This window comes from Heterocephalus glaber, unplaced genomic scaffold (genome assembly GCF_053883595.1).
Source record: "Heterocephalus glaber isolate CG9 unplaced genomic scaffold, H.glaber_assembly_v1.0 deba00001463, whole genome shotgun sequence".
NCBI classification, from domain to species: Eukaryota; Metazoa; Chordata; class Mammalia; order Rodentia; family Bathyergidae; genus Heterocephalus; species Heterocephalus glaber.
This window is the reverse complement of record NW_028258310.1, coordinates 4,744,146-4,762,253: the sequence shown is the minus strand read 5'-3', so window position 1 is coordinate 4,762,253 and position 18,108 is coordinate 4,744,146. Positions and strand designations below refer to the sequence as shown.

At 38.1% G+C, this 18,108-nt stretch overlaps 1 protein-coding gene and 1 long non-coding RNA gene across 6 annotated transcripts in view; one reads left to right on the top strand and one right to left on the bottom strand.

Annotated features, from left to right (window-relative positions):
* The window catches only part of Gramd2b (GRAM domain containing 2B), a 111,797-nt gene that overhangs the window by 88,042 nt on the left and 5,647 nt on the right, over positions 1 to 18,108 (bottom strand). The window lies entirely within an intron of this gene.
* The window catches only part of LOC147826642 (uncharacterized), a 411,596-nt gene continuing 407,525 nt past the window's right edge, over positions 14,038 to 18,108 (top strand). For all 3 annotated transcript variants that reach the window (XR_015438815.1, XR_015438817.1, XR_015438816.1), the window contains exon 1: positions 14,038 to 14,143. This is a non-coding gene — a long non-coding RNA (uncharacterized LOC147826642). The remainder of the gene's footprint in view (positions 14,144 to 18,108) is intronic.

Genomic DNA, 18,108 nt, shown 5'->3' with positions numbered 1-18,108 from the left:
TCCCCACTTAATTCTACTAAATATCAGAATTCAAGCCTCCCAGATCTTAATCCACTCCTTTTGAGGATCCTGACTGTGGATTTTCAGACTTGTATTTTCCCCTTAGGTTGTTCATTGTTTTTAGAAATCTCAAACTATAGGGGCAGTTGTATACCCCCCTGGTTCCATTTAGGAATTCATTATTTCTTTATGATTTATTAGAGGATTAACATAAAGCATGCACTGATTTTCTATTGTACTTGGTTTGCTAATAGATTTTATTAGTCCTAGTAATTAAAAAAAGCTTAAAAAAAGAAGAAACAAATGAATGTTTGTGCTCGCAAGCACATGAAGGCATGCTTGTGAACTGTATTGCCCAGAGCCCTGCTGAGAGGCTCAGTGTCACCTGCCTGTGGAATTTCCCATGCTTCCCTCCCCAGCTTCCTATCAAGCCAGGCAAATTCTCAGAGGCCTGTCAACTCCAAGAGGGCATGGTTTCCAAATCATCTTGTGAGTTCAGTTTGAGATCATGGTTATTAAATTCAGATTAAGGTAAAGTGATCCTATCTTGAAATGTGCCGATTAGAAAATGAACTTCACTGATTATAATTAATAGGCAAGAATAGATTGTACTTAACCAGTTTTCTGCATTAAATACTAAATTCTGAGACTAAAGGTTAACCATATGTTAAAATACTTTTTAGTATGGTTCTTATTTAGCTTTATTTTCTAATTATAAAATATTGTCATTCAACTTTTTTGAAGGAAAACTATCTTCTAATCATAAAATGTATATAACATAAAATCTATGGCCAAAGACAAAAGAGTAATTCATTTTATCTAGTTCACTTTTTGAAAATGGTTTTGTCATGTTCATTATTGTACTTTGTCCTAGTTATAATTTTAATGACTTGATCCTAATAGTGAGGTAGGATAGAAGACATAAATATAGGTAGAAAGGAGACAAGGAAAATCATAACTAAAAATTGTACTTTTAAGAAGACTACAACTTTTGGGAATTAATTTACCTCAGGATATTCATATTGACATTCCCTTCATTAATTTGGCTCCTTTTCTTCCAGATCCATGACACTCAAAATTCCTTAAGAATACTGTAAACTCATGAACTGGCTTAGTTAAAAAAAGAGTAAAGAGCAGGAAACTTACTAAGAAAAAGAAATGGGTTGAGAGACTTCAAAGAACGCTTAAACTACCCATCTTAGGGAAAACAAAACAAAACAAAAGAAAACAAAAAACTTGAGTTCACACCTGTTAAATGGGTCAGTACCCTTGTGAGGACTGGGCTACCTTTTCCTGTGTTTTCCACCACTCATGAGAAGCATAAATGTTCCTGATTCCAGGAAATAATGGGCCTCTCTCTCCAGGACTCAAACTATTTCTTTGAGTGTGAATTTTAAAATTTTTGCTCAATCAATCCCTTTATGTCTCTTAGTAATGCATCTCAAAAATTATTTTTCTGTGATGGAATCAGTTAAACTGGAAACATTCTTGCTTTGAGAACTTTCTTGTACTCTGTCCAGTAATAATACTGTCCTAAATATTCTCTAAGTGAGCTAGCCTTAGGCTGTTTCATAGTTCAGGGTTAATTTGGCTGGCTCACTCTTGGTAAGGAAAAACAAAAACAAAAGCAAAAACATGTGTGGGCTACTCCAAGTGTAGAAAAGCCCATGTCTTTTATTTCATGAAATTATAGTTTCTTGGGATTACGGAACACTTCATAGACCCTATTATAAGTATATTCAAGTCTCCTCTGTAGATCTAAAATCATTCCATCATACTCTAAATTGGATGGGAAATGGAACCAAGATGATTTTATTCACCTGTATATAGACTCCAGGAAAACATCTGATTAAGGAATACAGAATGTTGCATAAATCCATTAAAGACTTGAACACCTCCAGCCACAGGGAACTCATTCCTGCTTTAAGGCAGCCTAGGGGGCAATTCTGGTTGTTCAGTGTTCTTCTTTATAGGATTGGACCATTGCCTCTGCCTGTTAGTTTGGTCTAGATTTAGCCCTTCAGCCTGTATAGTTTTGCTCTACCACATGACAGACCTTTAAATATCTGAGTTGACCCTCCTGCCCTACTTTCTCCAGCTGACCTCTGAAGTTTACTTCTGCAGATTCATATCCCTGGTCCTTTAACAACTGGTGTAGATATGAATAGCACCTCATGTTCTCAGATGTTCCCTTCTGTGCATGCACAAAATTGTTGATCTCACACATACCGAGGATGGTTCAGGGAAGGCCTGATCAGCATGGAATTAGAGACTATTTTTGCTTTCTGCTATCAAATTAATCTTTTTATTTTCTTGAGGAAATACTTTTTTTTAGCTTTCTAGAGAAAACCTGTATTTTTGTCTTAAATACCTGCTTGATGGATGGCAACCAGGATGGGAGATTATTATGTCAGAGGTCGGCTTGGCTTGCTAATGATTCAGCTATTGTGTCTTATTTCCAAGTTGACCTTATTGGAGATTCAAGATAACTGGACTCTTTGTGAGAATTAAGCCTAAAGAGTTAGGTGTAGGGTCTCTACCTGGACTATTTCTTTCATAGCAGTGAAGCCAATCATCTGGATTCCTGACTCTGATTCTGGGGAAGTAGCCCTTTCCCAGGTGAGGAAACCTGACAGTTGAGCAGAACCTCGCAAAATTTCAGAGCATGCAATGTTTCTATGCCACTGCTACATAAGAATTTACTATACATATTTTCACAGCAAAAAGAATTTATTGACTTTCATGATTTCTGATAGTTTCTAAAGTTAGTTTTAAAAGCCAGCTGTGAATTTGGAAGTTGCAAGTACATGTACATGCAAAGATGTGGGAATTTTTAAAATTAGAAATCATCTAATAGTCAGATAATAGCTTACATTTGGGAAACCAGAGAAATAAACCTGTAAAAGAAACAATTTTTTTCAGTTACTTGAATCTTTTGTAATTATAGTCAGTTTATAATTGTTTGGAGAGGGATCTTAATGGAAAGGGGGAAAGGAAATGGAGGAAGCTGATGGGAGAATGTAGAAAAGGGAAAGGGAACAGGAAATAAACAGGGAAAAGGCCAAGAAGGTAGAATACCTTGGTTCTTAACTATTTTCTTGCATGCATTTTGAGTCCTGCACCATAATTAAACATTTCGTAGTTAGCTGGTCAAAAGTTAAACAGTTCTTATATAACAGAAATGTATTGTTTGGGGGGAAAAAAAGAAAAGCTTCTACTTTATGTTTCAAATATATTCTAGTTGATGTGCTGTGGTTACCGATTCCAAAAAGAGATAGGATGACAAACAGATTCTTCCGTGAGAAAAGGTAATTCTGATCTGGGCCAGTCACAGTAGCCAGGCTACTCAGGACTTCAGGGCTGTGTCATGAAGTCTGCCCTTCAATCATTTCAGTATTTGTATATTTGTGAAGATTCCTTCTTTAATGCCTGGTGCAAATGTAAGAGGCACTGTACTTCAACTGTCCTTCCTATCACCTCTGCTTTAAGTGACATCTTGACTTCAGGAAGCAGCACATATTGATTTTCACCTGGGAGGCTGAAGAGCAGAAGGTAGCATTGATGGTGTCAGATGTGCTTCAAGACAGGAACTCCCCCTGCACTGTAGAGCGTGATAGGGGCTAAGTGGCCTGGACTATTCCTTGGAGTCTGTTTTGCCAGGGACACGGCTAACAGTAAACTTCTGACTTTGGAAGTGAGCCTAGAATCAGGCCCTGAGGTCCTGCTATGCCTATTCCAAAGAGCCTTTGGTCCTCTTCTTTCTGTTAAGGATCTGTTTTCATTGGATGGTGGCTTGTTGTTGTTTGTTTGTTTTGTTTTGAGACAGGGTCTTGCTATGTAGTTCAGGTGGGCCTCAAACTTGTGGTGATCCTTTTGCCTCAGTCTTGTGTTAGGATTATAGCAGTGTGCCAACACACCTGGCTGATGGATGATGGTTTTGTCATCTTTGGTTTTTTAACCCTGGGCTGAAAAGAGTAAACATGACAGGCCAGAGGCTGCTATTCTTGGAAAGGCCTGTTAGCAAGGTTGGTCCTTAGCTGACCCATGGGAACTTGGATTTTTGGAGCACTGTTGTTGTTCCCTAAATGAGAAGGTTGGCTCATCTTGCCAAGAACTGTGCAAATAATATGATTTATCTTCTTCCTTAGGGGAGTTTGAATTTTGTGCATGTGCCAGCAGAGGGGATCTACATAAATAACCAACCTCTAATAAAAATACCAAGTCCTAGTTGCTAATGGGCTTCCCCGGACAGAAGCATCACACACATGTTGCTACATTCCTGGGCTGGGGCAAAAAGAAGTGTGCTCTTTGCCACCCTTCATGGGGAGAAAGCATAAGAAAGCCTGTGCGTGGATTTTCCCACACTGTACCTGTGTTTTTCCCCTTATGATCAAGCTTCCTCTATCACTGCAATAAGTCATAGCGATGAGACCAACTGTATGTTAAGTTCCTTGAGACCTTCTAGTGAATCTCTGAGTGTGGGGTGATCTTGGAGACACCTGACGCAATCCCTTTTCTCACAATACACATTCTGATACACTCCTACCCTAACCGTACACAACTTCAGTGAGAAGATAAAAGAGAACTGATTTTGAAAAGTTAAATGTCAAATAAAAATATTGATTTAGAAGGTCTAGTTTAATAAAGAAAGTGTCAACTCTTTTGAACATCAGGGAGCCAATTTATTAGTTATGGAAAAAGTGTATGTTTTGTATTTTCAGAGTACTAACTTTCAAAAAGGAGTACCTTTTAAGGATCTCTCAGTAGCTTTTTAAAAAATAGCTTTATTGAGGTATAATTCATATATCACAAAATTCACCTTTAAAACTTGTATAATTTAGTAATTTTCATCCACTAAACAGAATTGTGTAGTTATTACTATCTAATTCCAGAACATTTTCATCACCGCTCTCCCTAGAACAAAATAAAACAGCCAAAAGTCCTGTGCTCAGTTCCCATTCAGTCCCTCCACATCCTCAGTACTAGCGATGTACTTCCTGTCTATAGATTTTCCTATTCTGCATATTTTATATAAATGAAATCATGTGGTGCTTTGTGACTAGCTTCTTCGATTTGTTGTAGCATAAAACAGTTCTTTCTTGTAGCCAAATAATATTCTATTTTATAGGTTTTCCACATTTTATTTATTCATTCATTAGTAGATGAATTGCTTTCACTTTTTGACCATTATAAATAATACTGCTAAACATATCTGTGTACAAGTGTTGTTATTTGACAAGTTTTCTCACAGCTTAATTGAGGCATAATTGACAAATAACCAGGACTTGTTTTTGTGTGGACATATGTTTTCATTCCTCTTGTGTATACAGTTAGGAGTAAAACTGCTAAGAAATATGGTAACTCTATGTTTGATTTCTCTCAAGGAACTGGCAATCTGTTTTTCCAAACTGCTTGTACCATTTACATTCCCACCAACAATGTATGAAGGCTCCAGTTTCTCTACATGCTCACAAACACTTGTTATCTTTTGTCACTTGACATGTAGCTATTCTAGTGGATGTGAAGTGATACTTCACTGTTTTTAATTTTTATTTTCTTAATAATCATGTTTGGTACAATAATGCATCTTACTGCTCATTTACATAATCTTCTTTGGTAAAAAAAAGCCTTTCAAGTCCTTTGTTTATTTTTAGATGTTATCTCTTTATTATTGAGCTGTAAGAATTCCTCATATATGATGGATACTAGACCTTTATCAGATATATGATTTGCAAATTATTTTTTCATTCTGTGCATTGTCATTTGCTTTCTCACTGGTGTCTTGTATTTAATTTTAATGAAGTCTAATTATTTAGAATTGCTTTTGCCAGTAATGTTTTTGGTGCTACATTTAGGTTTCATACTAGACTTTAATTATCCCACTTACTTTAGGAGGTCTACATCTTTTAGTCCAATTCTATTGCTCCATGATGAAAGGAGGTTAAAGGTTGGAAGAGTTGGAATATAATAAAGTTGAAAAAGCATGGGCTGAGTCTTTCTTTCCCTCATTCCCTCTCTCCCTCTCCCCTCCCCCCATGGCCCTCCCTTCCTTCCTTTTTCCTTCCTTCCTTCCTTTTCTATACTTGGGATTAAACTTAGGGCCTCATACATATTAGGCAAACACTATACCACTGAATGTATCCCACTTTGACACAGGAACTCACTAAGTTGCCCAGGCTAGCCTCAGACTTGTTATCTTCCTGTCTTGGCCTCTCAAGTAGCTAGCATTACAGGTGTGTGCCACTGTGTACAGCTTAAGACTTAATAATACTGAGTCCAACTCTTCTATTATGGCTGTTGTGTACTTGATCTTTCCAAGTGGTATGACTTGTGTTTAGATGTCCCCCAAAAGCCTCATGTGGTCATAGGTGGGGCTTTTTCAGAGGTGGCTGAATCTAGAAATTGTGATGCTGGAATTGATTCATAGTACAATGCTAGGATCAAGAGATGCACTAGGATTAAGGGAGTGAGTGCTACTTGCCCTATGTAGCCTGGACAAGAAATAAGGGATAGAAAGAGCTGTGGTCATCCCTTGCTTGTTTTGCTACCTTTTGCCTGCCATGAATTGTTTCTCCTCTGCAATGCCTGTCTGCTGTGACAGCTTTCCTTGGAGCTAGCCGATTATGGACTGAAACCTCTACAAAGAACTGTGAGCCAAATTAACCTTTTCTCCTTTAACTTTGAGTGTTGGGTATTTTGTCTCAGTGATGAGAAAAGTAACTAAGTCAGAATTTGGTACTGACAGTGGGGTCATTGCTGTGATTTAACCTGAAACCACTATGTGGTTTAGGAACCTCTAGAGCTGGTTTGTGGGAAGGGGAAGAGTTATGAAAAAAATGTTTGGAGATGCTGGCTGAAAAAGCAGAGCTAGAAAGTCTGAGGCTGTGCTAGATGGGAAATTCTGGTCAGAGTTCAGAAGACCAGAATGCTGATAGAAATTCTGCCAGTAAAGACCAGGCTCAGGAGGTTTCTGTTGGGAAGAAGGACTGCACTGACTGTTGGACTCAGATGCTGTGTGTTATTCTTTGGCAGAAAGTTTGTCTGCATTTTGCTCATGTCCAGAGACTTTGCCCGAGACTGAGATTAAGGGTGGCAGACTAATCTTGCAGAAGAAATTTCAAGGCAGTCTAATGTTGAGGCTGTGGCATAGGGGGCTTTAGCACCTACTGTTGGGGGCTTTTAGCCAGATTTATGCTAAGAATCAACAGCAAAAGTGCAGCAGGATGATTCAAAATGTTTTCAGTTTGGCCAGAAAGGGAGCTCTAGTAAAGTTGTGGCCTGAAAAGATGGAACAAATGAGAAATTGGTCACTAAAAAGACTAGTAAGAAAAAGCCAAGTATTTCAGAAGATAACAGAAAGACAGCCTGAGGACATCACAAGTACTAGCAGAACTTCATTCTTTGCAGCCTCAGAATTGCAAAGGTGAAAGACTTTGCTTTGAGAAGAGAGCCCGAGTACCATGGTCCAGAATGGCTAAGGCCTGAGGAAGTTGTTCCTCAGGATTTGGTTCACAGGCACTCACCCTACAGTCAAGAGGGAAGGAACCCTGGTTATTGCTCCAGCTGGTAGTAACCCTGGCATCATCCACGTGGTGATAGTTTTAAGTGGGTGCAGAATGCAAGAGTTGTGGGGTCAGGGAGGCTTCCACCTAGAGTTCAGAAGAAGCCCTGGAAGGCTAGGCAGTGTGTTCCTGAGAGGGCAGTGTGTGAGGCTGTGAGTGTGAAGCTGAAGGTGCAGTAGAGAGCCCAGAAGTTTGGAAAAGCCAGGCAAGTGGATTGTCTGAGGAAAACTGCAAGGAAGGAGCAGAGCCAGCCCCAGGGAGAAGTGATGGGAGCTACAACTACCAGCAGTGCTGTAGTGGGGGGAGCCACCCAAGCTCTTTGGAGTTCACAACTTGCCACATGTTACGGCTTGTGTTTAGATGTCCCCTCAAAGCCTTATGCAAATGAGGTGGGACTATTTTGGAGATAGATGAATCTAGAGTGTGTGATTCATGGTACAATGCTAGGTCTGAGAGCATGAGGATTAAGGGGTGTGTGCTACCCGCCCTAAGTAGTATGAATAAGATAAAAGGGGCAGGAAGATGCTTTTAAAGTCTCTTGTTGCTTTCATTACCTTCTGGACACCATGAACAGTTTCTCCTCTGTGATCCCCCTCTGCGATGCCGCCCTGCCTTGGAGCTAGCTGATTATTCTCTACAAACTGTGAGCTAAACAAACCCTTTCCCCTTTAACTTTGAGTGTTGGGTACTTTGTCTCAGCCACAAGAAAAGTAACTAAGACAACAAGCCTCAGTTTCCTAGTTGGAAAATGGGGTAATAATAGTTCCCATTTTATAAGGTTATTGTGAAGTTTGAAGTATCTCCTGTGAAAGGGCTTAGGAAGAGACATTTGGCACATAGGAGACACCTAATAAATTTAGGTCAGTGTCATTTTTATTAAGAGATGTGAAATTGTGACAAGACCTAATAAAAAATTGTCTAACATGTAATGTTTGTACTATCTTAAAAGTACAAACAGAAAGACTGCTGAAATTACACGAACCTGTAGCATGGCTATGGTTATGTAGCCTGGCACCATCTTTAAACTTGATAGGCAGGCACATAGCAGAATGATTTTATTTCTTTTGATATCAACAATAAACAATGCTAATGTTCTTTGGGTCAAAAGAAGAGTCCTAAACAACCAAAAAAATCTGTGATTTCATCACAACTGAACATTTTATCATAATGTATTTTTCTTATTAATCATTGACTCATGGCCATTTATACAACCACATGGAAAATAACAAACAAGACTCCTTCCCTGACAGTTATAGGACTCTAAGAAAGTCCACTTGATAACTCAGTTAAATATTTACCATTTTTCCTCCCTCAGAACTTTCACACCAATGTCTCAATCATTTGGTATCTACAGGTACAGAAGCAGGTTAGAACTACAATACAATTTTTTTCTTTATTATTATAAACCCAAGAATTGGTGAAAATTTGAAATCAAATCATCTTCTCAGTTTGACCTGTTCCTATGTGGCAGGTTGATTACAAATAACAAGGCAACTTCCAATAAAGATATACTTATTAATATATAATAAAGAATTTTTTCTGCAATTTTTCTTGAAACAACTAAGCCTAAAATTTTGCCACTTTATCATTAAACGTAAAACCTTGGACAGTAATTGGCATAATTATATTTCCCAATGTGAACAATTTAGCAAATATTACAACATCTTTTGAAAAAACACATAATAATGCTATGCTGTGAAAACATTTATTTTAAATTAAGCTACATGGTTTTTGATTTTAGTTATTCCTATCTTAAGTTGCAAACTTAAAAAAAAGTCTAACCAAACAACAACAACAAACCATTTAGGAATCTTACTAAGGGAGATAAGATTATGTAATACCTTAGACAGATACAAAGATAAATAATACCACCTTTTCCACCAAAAATGTGGCAATTTAGTAGGTGGTCTAGAAGCATGATGTCACTAACAGAACGAGAGTGAGATACAGATTTTCAGTCATTCTACAGGTTAATAAAGCAATCTGTGAAACGACAGCCCAAGGTAGAAGCCAGCCGAAGGTGTTTTAAGTAACACTTAACTTTGCGCTTCCGTAGGCTAGGTGACTTTTTTAGGCCTCTCACAGGCATCCTAACTCATTTGTCTTTACCACAGCCCTGTGAGGCAGAAGCTCCCCTAAACCCCTACTTTTTGTAGTACTGGGGATAGAACCCAAGGCCTTTACACTGAGCTACATCACCAGCCAGTTTTTATTTTGAGATAAGGTATTGCAAAGTAGCTAAGCTGCCCATACTGGGCTCAAATTTGTAGCTTTAGCTTCCTTCTCAGAGTGCTGGGATTACAGATATGCACCACCATGCCTGGTTTCTCTTCTGCTGTAAAAGCAGAACACAGGCCACTAAGTAATTTAGATGAGTTTGGAACTCAGGCATTAAAGGGCTGAGGAATCAGGTGTTCTTGACTACTATTCTATACTACCTGTCAATTCAACAGGAGTTGTCAATGCAGTAGCTCTTGGATGTACAGAAGCTCTTGTTCTTCAGAACTTCCCAAATGTGAGATACATTAACGTAGGTATTAAAAAATTCAATGGTTGTTTTTTCTTTTTTGGCAAGGAAGAAAAATTACAACTACTTTTTACTCGAAAAAAATCTACATTTAAAATACATTATATAATCTAGTGTGCTGAATTACATGGTTTATATAATGTGGTCATCTTTTATAGTAATAATATGGACGTTTCTTTAAAAAGTTGTGTCTGTGTTGGGAAAAAAAATGTCATTTCCAAGTTCTTCAGGAAGTAATCATTTTGGAAATAAACTTTCCTAGCATAATAATAGTATAACCCTGTTAAATGACCCATTATTGAATAATATTCCATTTAGTAGAATGAAAACCTGATTCTAATATTTAGAAAATTGACCTTGCTAGAAGAATGCATCTATGTTAACAGTAGCAACTGGTACAGAGCTGGTTTTGTAGGACCTGAAGCCTACATGGTATGGTCAACTTCCTTTAAAAATGCAAAATTAGACTCAACAGTGAATATTAAATTAGAATAGGTACATTCAAGTGATAGACCTTGAAGTTTCAGCTTTATTAGCTTCATGGTAAATCTACCACTCAGAAAAACAACTAAATCAATTTTTTAAAAATACCATGAAAATGAAATAATCTCTGAAAAAAATCTTTGCTTTTCTCACCCAGAAGAAAAATATTTCTTTATTTGACCCTCCCCCTTCCTGTCTTTTTCTTTACTGTCCAGAAAAATCCTGTTCAGAATGGATCTATTTAGTGATTTGCTAGAGGAAGGCCAGCTCTGAGTTTTTCCACTTTTACTCTCGGGGTACAAATTGGAAGAAATAGAATTTTCAGTACACACATGAAAACCTCTTTTTCTAGTGTCTTTATTCATATTTTTCCAGCGGAAAAACTAAGGTCAGAGACATTTAAAACCAAGCCAGAGCACAAATATTCAAATTCTTGAGTATAAAACATCATTCAACCTTGTAAACCAGTAGCAATGTTGGAAAAATTTGTCATTATGACATGCTATAGACTTGACCATTTAAACTTGTTCTTTATTCTAGAGATGATCTATTTCTTGCTTTTTGTTTTTCAGAAGAGCTGTAATTTTGAGAGACCTACTTAGCTCAGTATTGGTAGCTTCAGTTTTTTTTTTTTCTATTTTATTTCTGTATTTCATTTAGATCATCACAGTATGTATGGACTTTGGCCATATGGAAGGAATGAAATAGCTTGACAGTTGTTTGAGTCTTTAAGTTTGGTTCTTAAAGTCCCTATGGTTTCTACATTATATGGTTTCTATTATTCAAATAAATAAAAGTAAATAACTTTTTAAGCTTCACGTACCTGTATTTGGCTCTTTCTCTTATAAAAGAATGTATGGAGATAATAAAATGTATAACAAAAACAACTTTAGAATTTGACAGGATTGTGTGGATAATGATTTCCAACAGTATTTCTATACTAATTGTTCACCTATATTGTAGCTACAAAAATGTTTCTTGGCAATTCTCGAGTGCCTCCTACTTGCCAGACACCATAATTATTCCTATCAATCTTCAACTTAGTCCAGTAAGGTAAGTGTTATTAACTCCATCTTGCAAAGGAGATAACTGAGATTAGAAAGATTAGATCCCTGAGCTAAGGGGACACAGTAGTGGCAGCATTGTGATTCACCTACAAATCTGAATATCTCCGAGGTGAATACCATCATTCAGATTAAAAATATCTGGCAGTTTTTGTATCACCCAATAGCTATGTGGTGGGCTACACGATGGCCCCAGTACCTTTGGTATCCTCACCCTTTGTATTGCCCTTCTCCAAACTACATATACAAGGTTGACCCATGTAATCAATAGGATAGATAGTACCAGTTTGACTTCTGAGATCTGCCACTGTGGTTTCCATATTGCTATCTCTAGCACTTGCTCTGCAGGAAGCCGGCTGCCCTATTGTAAAGACATTCAAACAGCTCTCTTTCTACAGGAAGAGAAACCAAGGCCTCCTGTAGCAACAAGCACAGGCATACTGGATATATGAATGAATCACCCTGGAAACACATTCTGCGGCCCCAGGAAGAAATTGGAGAACTATGGTCCTGGCTGACAGCTGACAGCAGCCTCCCAACTATGCCTGAGCTACAGCTACCTAGTTAATTTGCTCCCAGGGTCAGAATCTATAGATTCTGTGTGCAATAACAAATGCTTATCATTTAAGAGGCCAAGTTTTGTTGTAATGTGTTATAAAGCAGCTGACAACTAACTCATTTAGCCTCTGTCAGACATTCTTACTCAGCCTGGAATGCATTCCCTTGGTGAGTTAATGAACATATCATGGCTTGTAACAGTGGATTTGCCTCTGTGTACTGGGCAGCTCCAGATCATGCCAGTTCACAGGCAGAGCTTGGGGGTAATAGTGGCATGTACAGAGAGTGGCTGCTCACTTTGCTTCTGCTGGAGGTGATCTCTAATAGAATGTTATTCCTGGAGGGTTTTTAAAAAGATAATTTGGGACAATATTAAGCTTTTGAGTCCCTCTTTGAGAAAAGTGTATCTGGGTCTACCTCATTTCCTCTGACCTGCCCCCTCTCTGCTCCAGAGACCCAGCGGTTCAGCTCTCCTCTCCTGTTTAATTCCCTCAGGGATTGCTTTATGATGTTAGGGGCTGGGCTGCTTCCCCTTGCTCTGACTTATGCTTGGTATTCCCGAGATACATGGCATTCAGGATCCTCTAATGCCCTCTTCTCCTGACTGTCATTGACAGAAGAACTTAGACCACACTTGATTCATTCACTGCTGGATTTCCAGTGCCTTGTTACACAACAAAGACCTGTTGATTAAGTATCATTGAGGGAAATGTTATTCTAGGCGGAGAAAACTGGAGCAGAGGCACAAAGATAGGAAAGTGTGTGGCATGTGGTTATCTATTAAATTAAAAACATATTTTATTGAAGTAAACACCTGCTTCTTTCATATGTAGTTTAGTTAGATTTTATAGCAATTAATTTGCTTTTAAACTTTAAACAATTCAATGTGAAGTTAGGTTATAATTAAGTTTATATATAAAATTATGGAAATAGAAAGTTCAGTCTATATTGTTCCCAATAGTTTTTTTTTTAAGGATAATATACATTTATTTCTGCAAAATTCCAGGTGATTTCCCGATGACAGTAGAGTTCTGTTTCTTGTACATACCTTCTATGGCTACTTTGAGTTACAAGTGTTCAGTGTAACACAGAAGGCATGTGAAATGCTTCAAACCCCAAAATCTCCCACTAACTTATCTCTGGCATACCATACTTTTAAAGGCAGAAGTATTTTGGTAATGGTTACTACTGAATATTTGCCAGTTAATCTTTAGTTAACCAGAACCATACGTTCCATAGCTATTCCCGCAAAATGAGAGTTATATCCATAAGGACATGGTACCTGAGACAGAAAATTTTCCCTTTTCTTCAATTTCAAGAGAACTCGGCCATCAACACATCTCACTATCTTCTTAAAAATGCATAATGAAATAGTACTTTTGGTGAAAAATTTTTACTTCTTATTTAGAAAAATTCTCTTTGATATTTGAAAGAATTCTTTTGTTCTCTTCCACAAATACCTGATATACTTAAACTTAAATTACTCAAGATTTTTTAGGACAGTCACTTTCCCGAGAAAAGTTATTTATATTTTAAAAATCTGCTGTATATAAAAGTGTATAAATGTCACTCTACCATATATATTTCCTACTTCCTCCTAATATAGATGTGCTGGTCACATTCATGAGGTCACAAATATTAAACATATTTTACCTCTTGAATAGAACTATGTGACAGGAAGCATGCTTTTTGGCAGGAGTGACTCTGTCCCAATAGTTTTTTGCTGTGTATTTGTCTTTTCATTTTTCCTAACTGCAAAGATAACACTTTTGAGACGACAGAGAGTCAAATACCAATTCAGATCTAATAATAAATCCCTGTGGAGCAGTGGCAGGGCTCGAGTCAGAAGGTCTGAAGTGTCATTTGACTTTGCCACTGACTGTTCCCTGGACAGGGCAAATTAATGCCTTGTGTGCCCTGTACGTCTTGCTGAGCACAGGCCTCCCCAGGTAAGGTCCCCTCAGGGGAATTCTTCATTCACCTGTCACCCTCCAATCGTTCACCTAACATCTATCATAGTCTGCTTCATGCCAGATGATTGGTGAGAAACATAAGGCAGCATAGTGAGAAAGACAAATATAACAAGAAGTATAATTTAATTTGTAATAAATGCTGGCCGGGGAGTAAATAAAAGACATACTGTGAGCACAGAGCAAGGGAGACTGATGTCCAGGGAGACTTTCTGAAGGCCATGTGACCAGCTCTGAATTTGCTCTGTCAGTGTGTTGTAGGCAAAGATTAAGTGCAAAGTCCCTGACTTAGCACACATGCCCGAGTGTGGCCTAGTGAGGTGAGCAGGGAACCAGTCAGGTGATGAAGCATCCTCAGAGGCCACAGGACAACTCTGAGAGGGGAACACATTGTACTCCCCCACAGTCCTCTCCCAGGTCTCCTTCCTCTCTGCACAGGCCCAGGTGTTGGAGGGCGGCCTGTTCACAGCATATTATTCTCGTCCTTATGGGACCACTAGAAGGAGTAAAAGACGATGCAACTTCTTTTCCTCCAGGATCACCCTGGCAGCTGGTAGTTTTTTATATTAGGCAACATTTCTGTGGCCCTTAGTATTTTAAATGTGCAGCTGGTTTCTAGGTCTAAGCATTGCAGCACGGGAATGAACAGGCAATATGCCACGGAGAGTTATAGCCTGGAGAGTTGGGCTAATCATTCATCTTTCAAAGTGCCTGCACACTGTCTTCTTGTTGGGGTCTGTGTTGGACACCAACACAGACTGAAGGCTCCGAAAGCATGAGATTGGTCTTTAGGCATTCTGTGCCACAACAGTTTCTTCATGATGTAGTTTCTCCTTTGTGTTAGATGCTGGGATAGAGAGGAAAGGCTGTATTCCTATCCCTAGGAGCTCTCAGCAACAAATAAATATGCTATTTTATCCTCTCTGGACCCTTCCCCTACTGCCTTATAATACCTTATAATAGTCATTTGGCATTAGAATAGTTGCTGTATACCAAGTGTTTTATATATATTTTTAATCAATACTCCCTGCAGTCCTATGATTATTCTCATTTTAAAATTGAGGAAAGTGAGGATAAAGAGAATACACGGTTCATAAATGACAAAATTAGGCAGCTGTCCTTATTCAGAGAATCCCCACACCGTTTATAGCAAGCCTTCTTTTATGGTCCAAGGACATTACCCATCATACTTGCTTTTTTACCACTTCTCAAAAGTGTGCTTGGAAGCACTGAGTTCAATTCCAAGTACCACTTAGGGGAAAAAGCATTCAGAGCTCAGATGGTCTGATGGTGATGATTTGTGCACTGTAGGATGGACTGAGAGCAATATGCACTCAGTAGAAACTATACTTTGAGTCTGGACTGTTGCTTGGGCCTGGCGTGTAGGATGCTGCTCTGTCGATGCTGGATAATAGCCGTGAGCTGCAGCTCCAGGCAGTTGTGCATCCCTAGGGGTACGCTAGCTCTCCAAGGTACAGTTACTGTGTTAATAAGCTATGATGTTTGGTAGGTTAGTGTTATGATTTAGATCTAAAATGTCTCCCACATGTCTCATGTGTTCAGAGGTGGAGCTTTTGAAAGGTGATTGGATCTTAGGGGTACTGTTCTCACCAGTGGATTAATCTATTGAGTTCATAGCGGAGTGCGTCGTTAGGAGGTCAGCCTGGCCTGAAGAGCTGGGCCACTGTGGGTGTGATACAGAAGGGTGTATTCTTGTCCTGGTTCCTCCTCCTCTCTCTCTCCCTCTCCCGCCACCACCCCTGTATCGTGGACACCATGGATTGAGCAGCTTTTATCTGCCATACCCTTCTACCCTACGGTTTCTTCTTTGGAGCCAGCTGAACATGCACTGAATCTACTAAAACCATGAGCCAAAATAAACCTCCTCCTTTAAGCTGTAGGTGCGGGTATTTTGTTCCAATGATGAAAAAGTGACTAACACAGTTAGGTATATTTTAAATATAATTTTGACTCAATATTTTCAATTTATGTTGGGTTTCTTGGGAAGTAACACTATGGTAAGTTGAGGAGCATCTCTGTACACTACAAATCTGTAGGATCATATAATGTGTCACTGTAGGATTGACAATCTTAAATAGGATTCCTTAACTTTATTCCTTCAAACATAACTGTGTCTACTTCTTTAAATTTTTTTGTGTGTGTGTGTGAGACAGAGTTTCACTATGTGGTTCGGGATGGCTTTGGACTCACTAGACCAGGCTGACCTCAAACTCATGGCAATCCTCCTGATTTATGGGATTATAGGGATTATAGGCATGCACACCACGCCCTGGCTAACTGAGTCTACTTCTGAAGATAACATCCCATTCTGGGGCACTAAAAATCACTCTAGGTGAGATGAATAAATTGTATTAAATGTCATGTGAAGATGGATTTGAATTTTGGAAATAGTCCAAATAATGGGAAGCCAAGCCAGATGAAAAGTTTGGTCATTGAAAGAGGATAATACTGTGCCATTTTGGTCATGTGTCTGGTTGTGCATTCACTTGTGGAACTAATTTTGTTGGCTTAATTTTGTCATACAGCAATAACAGAAAACTTCTTTTTTGTGTTATTTTCTTTTCTTATCTAAGCAATGTAGAGAATAACTGTAATCCTACCATAGTGGAAAGCTCCTACAGTTTATAAAGTCACATCTATAAAAAAAAAATCCCTGTGAGTAAGCTACTGTGCTGATAGAAGAGTCTCTTACTTTACTGCTGGGTTATATGTAAGAACTCATTCATCTCTTGTACGCTTCCTGGCAGGGCTCCTGATTTGCCCTCATGTGGCCTCAGGCCAGATCCCCCACAGAGTGATGCAGGAGGCAACTCCTAGAACTTTCAATTCAATTATACTCGTTTGATTATGTTTTTGTTACACATGATATCTAAATAAATAATAAATAAATAAAGATGAAGGAATGTAAATGTAGTTGATAGATTTTTAAAAAAATCTGCACAGCATAATGACTTTTAATGAAAGTGAAGACTTAAAATGAAATTCATCCAAAATAGATTTCTATTTAAGTGGTTTTAAACATTTCATTTAAAATGAATAAGAAATTAGATGGTAGGTTATTAAGTTGTACTTTTCTTTTTTTTCAGACAATTCCTGCTGTCTGAAAATTTTATCAACACTGCCTCAAACATTTTTGGAAAATTGCTCTTCCTGTACATACGAGTGTTTTCAAATGGCCAAAAATGGAAGGTTGATAACAAGCAGTCACTTACAAGCTAGTGTGCATCCCACTTGGGGGTTTGTCCCCTGGCTGATAGGACAATACCAAGTCCTTCACTAGCATTGCAGAGTACACTGTCTGCCTCAAGACCTACTTGCAGAAGCTCAGATCTGTTGGGAGACAGAGGCCCAGGGACAGTTACAATCAGGGACAAGCACAAGCCTTGTGGGCCTGAAGTTTATACAGTTTTAAGGACTTCTGTAGGGAAAACTATGAATAAAAAATTAAGCATGAAAGTAAATATTTAATTTAGAATACAGAGAGAAACTATTAATTTGAAAATGCCGACAAACTCCACATACCTCTCCAAATCCAAAACACAATGCAACTCTATTTGAAATTAACTTCCTGTCATATTCTATGACATTTTCTTAAAATTATTTGGTGATACTCATTGATCTCTTCATATTGCAACAATTTTATAATATTTTCAATCAAGAGAATAGAAGATAATTTAGGCTTTTCCCTATAAAAAACTTATTTTTTATTGATAAATTGGACTTTTTTTCAAATTTAAACCCATGCCTGACAATGTCCTGGTAAGCATACACATGGAGATAATGGCTGTTTTAGTATTATTTTGGGTTTATCCCCCATAAACACAGAGATTCTAATAAATTCTATTATTTACAATTACCATCAAAAAAGAAAAACATTATAAGATTGTTTACTTTGATCATATCAGCAGCATTATTGAGTATAT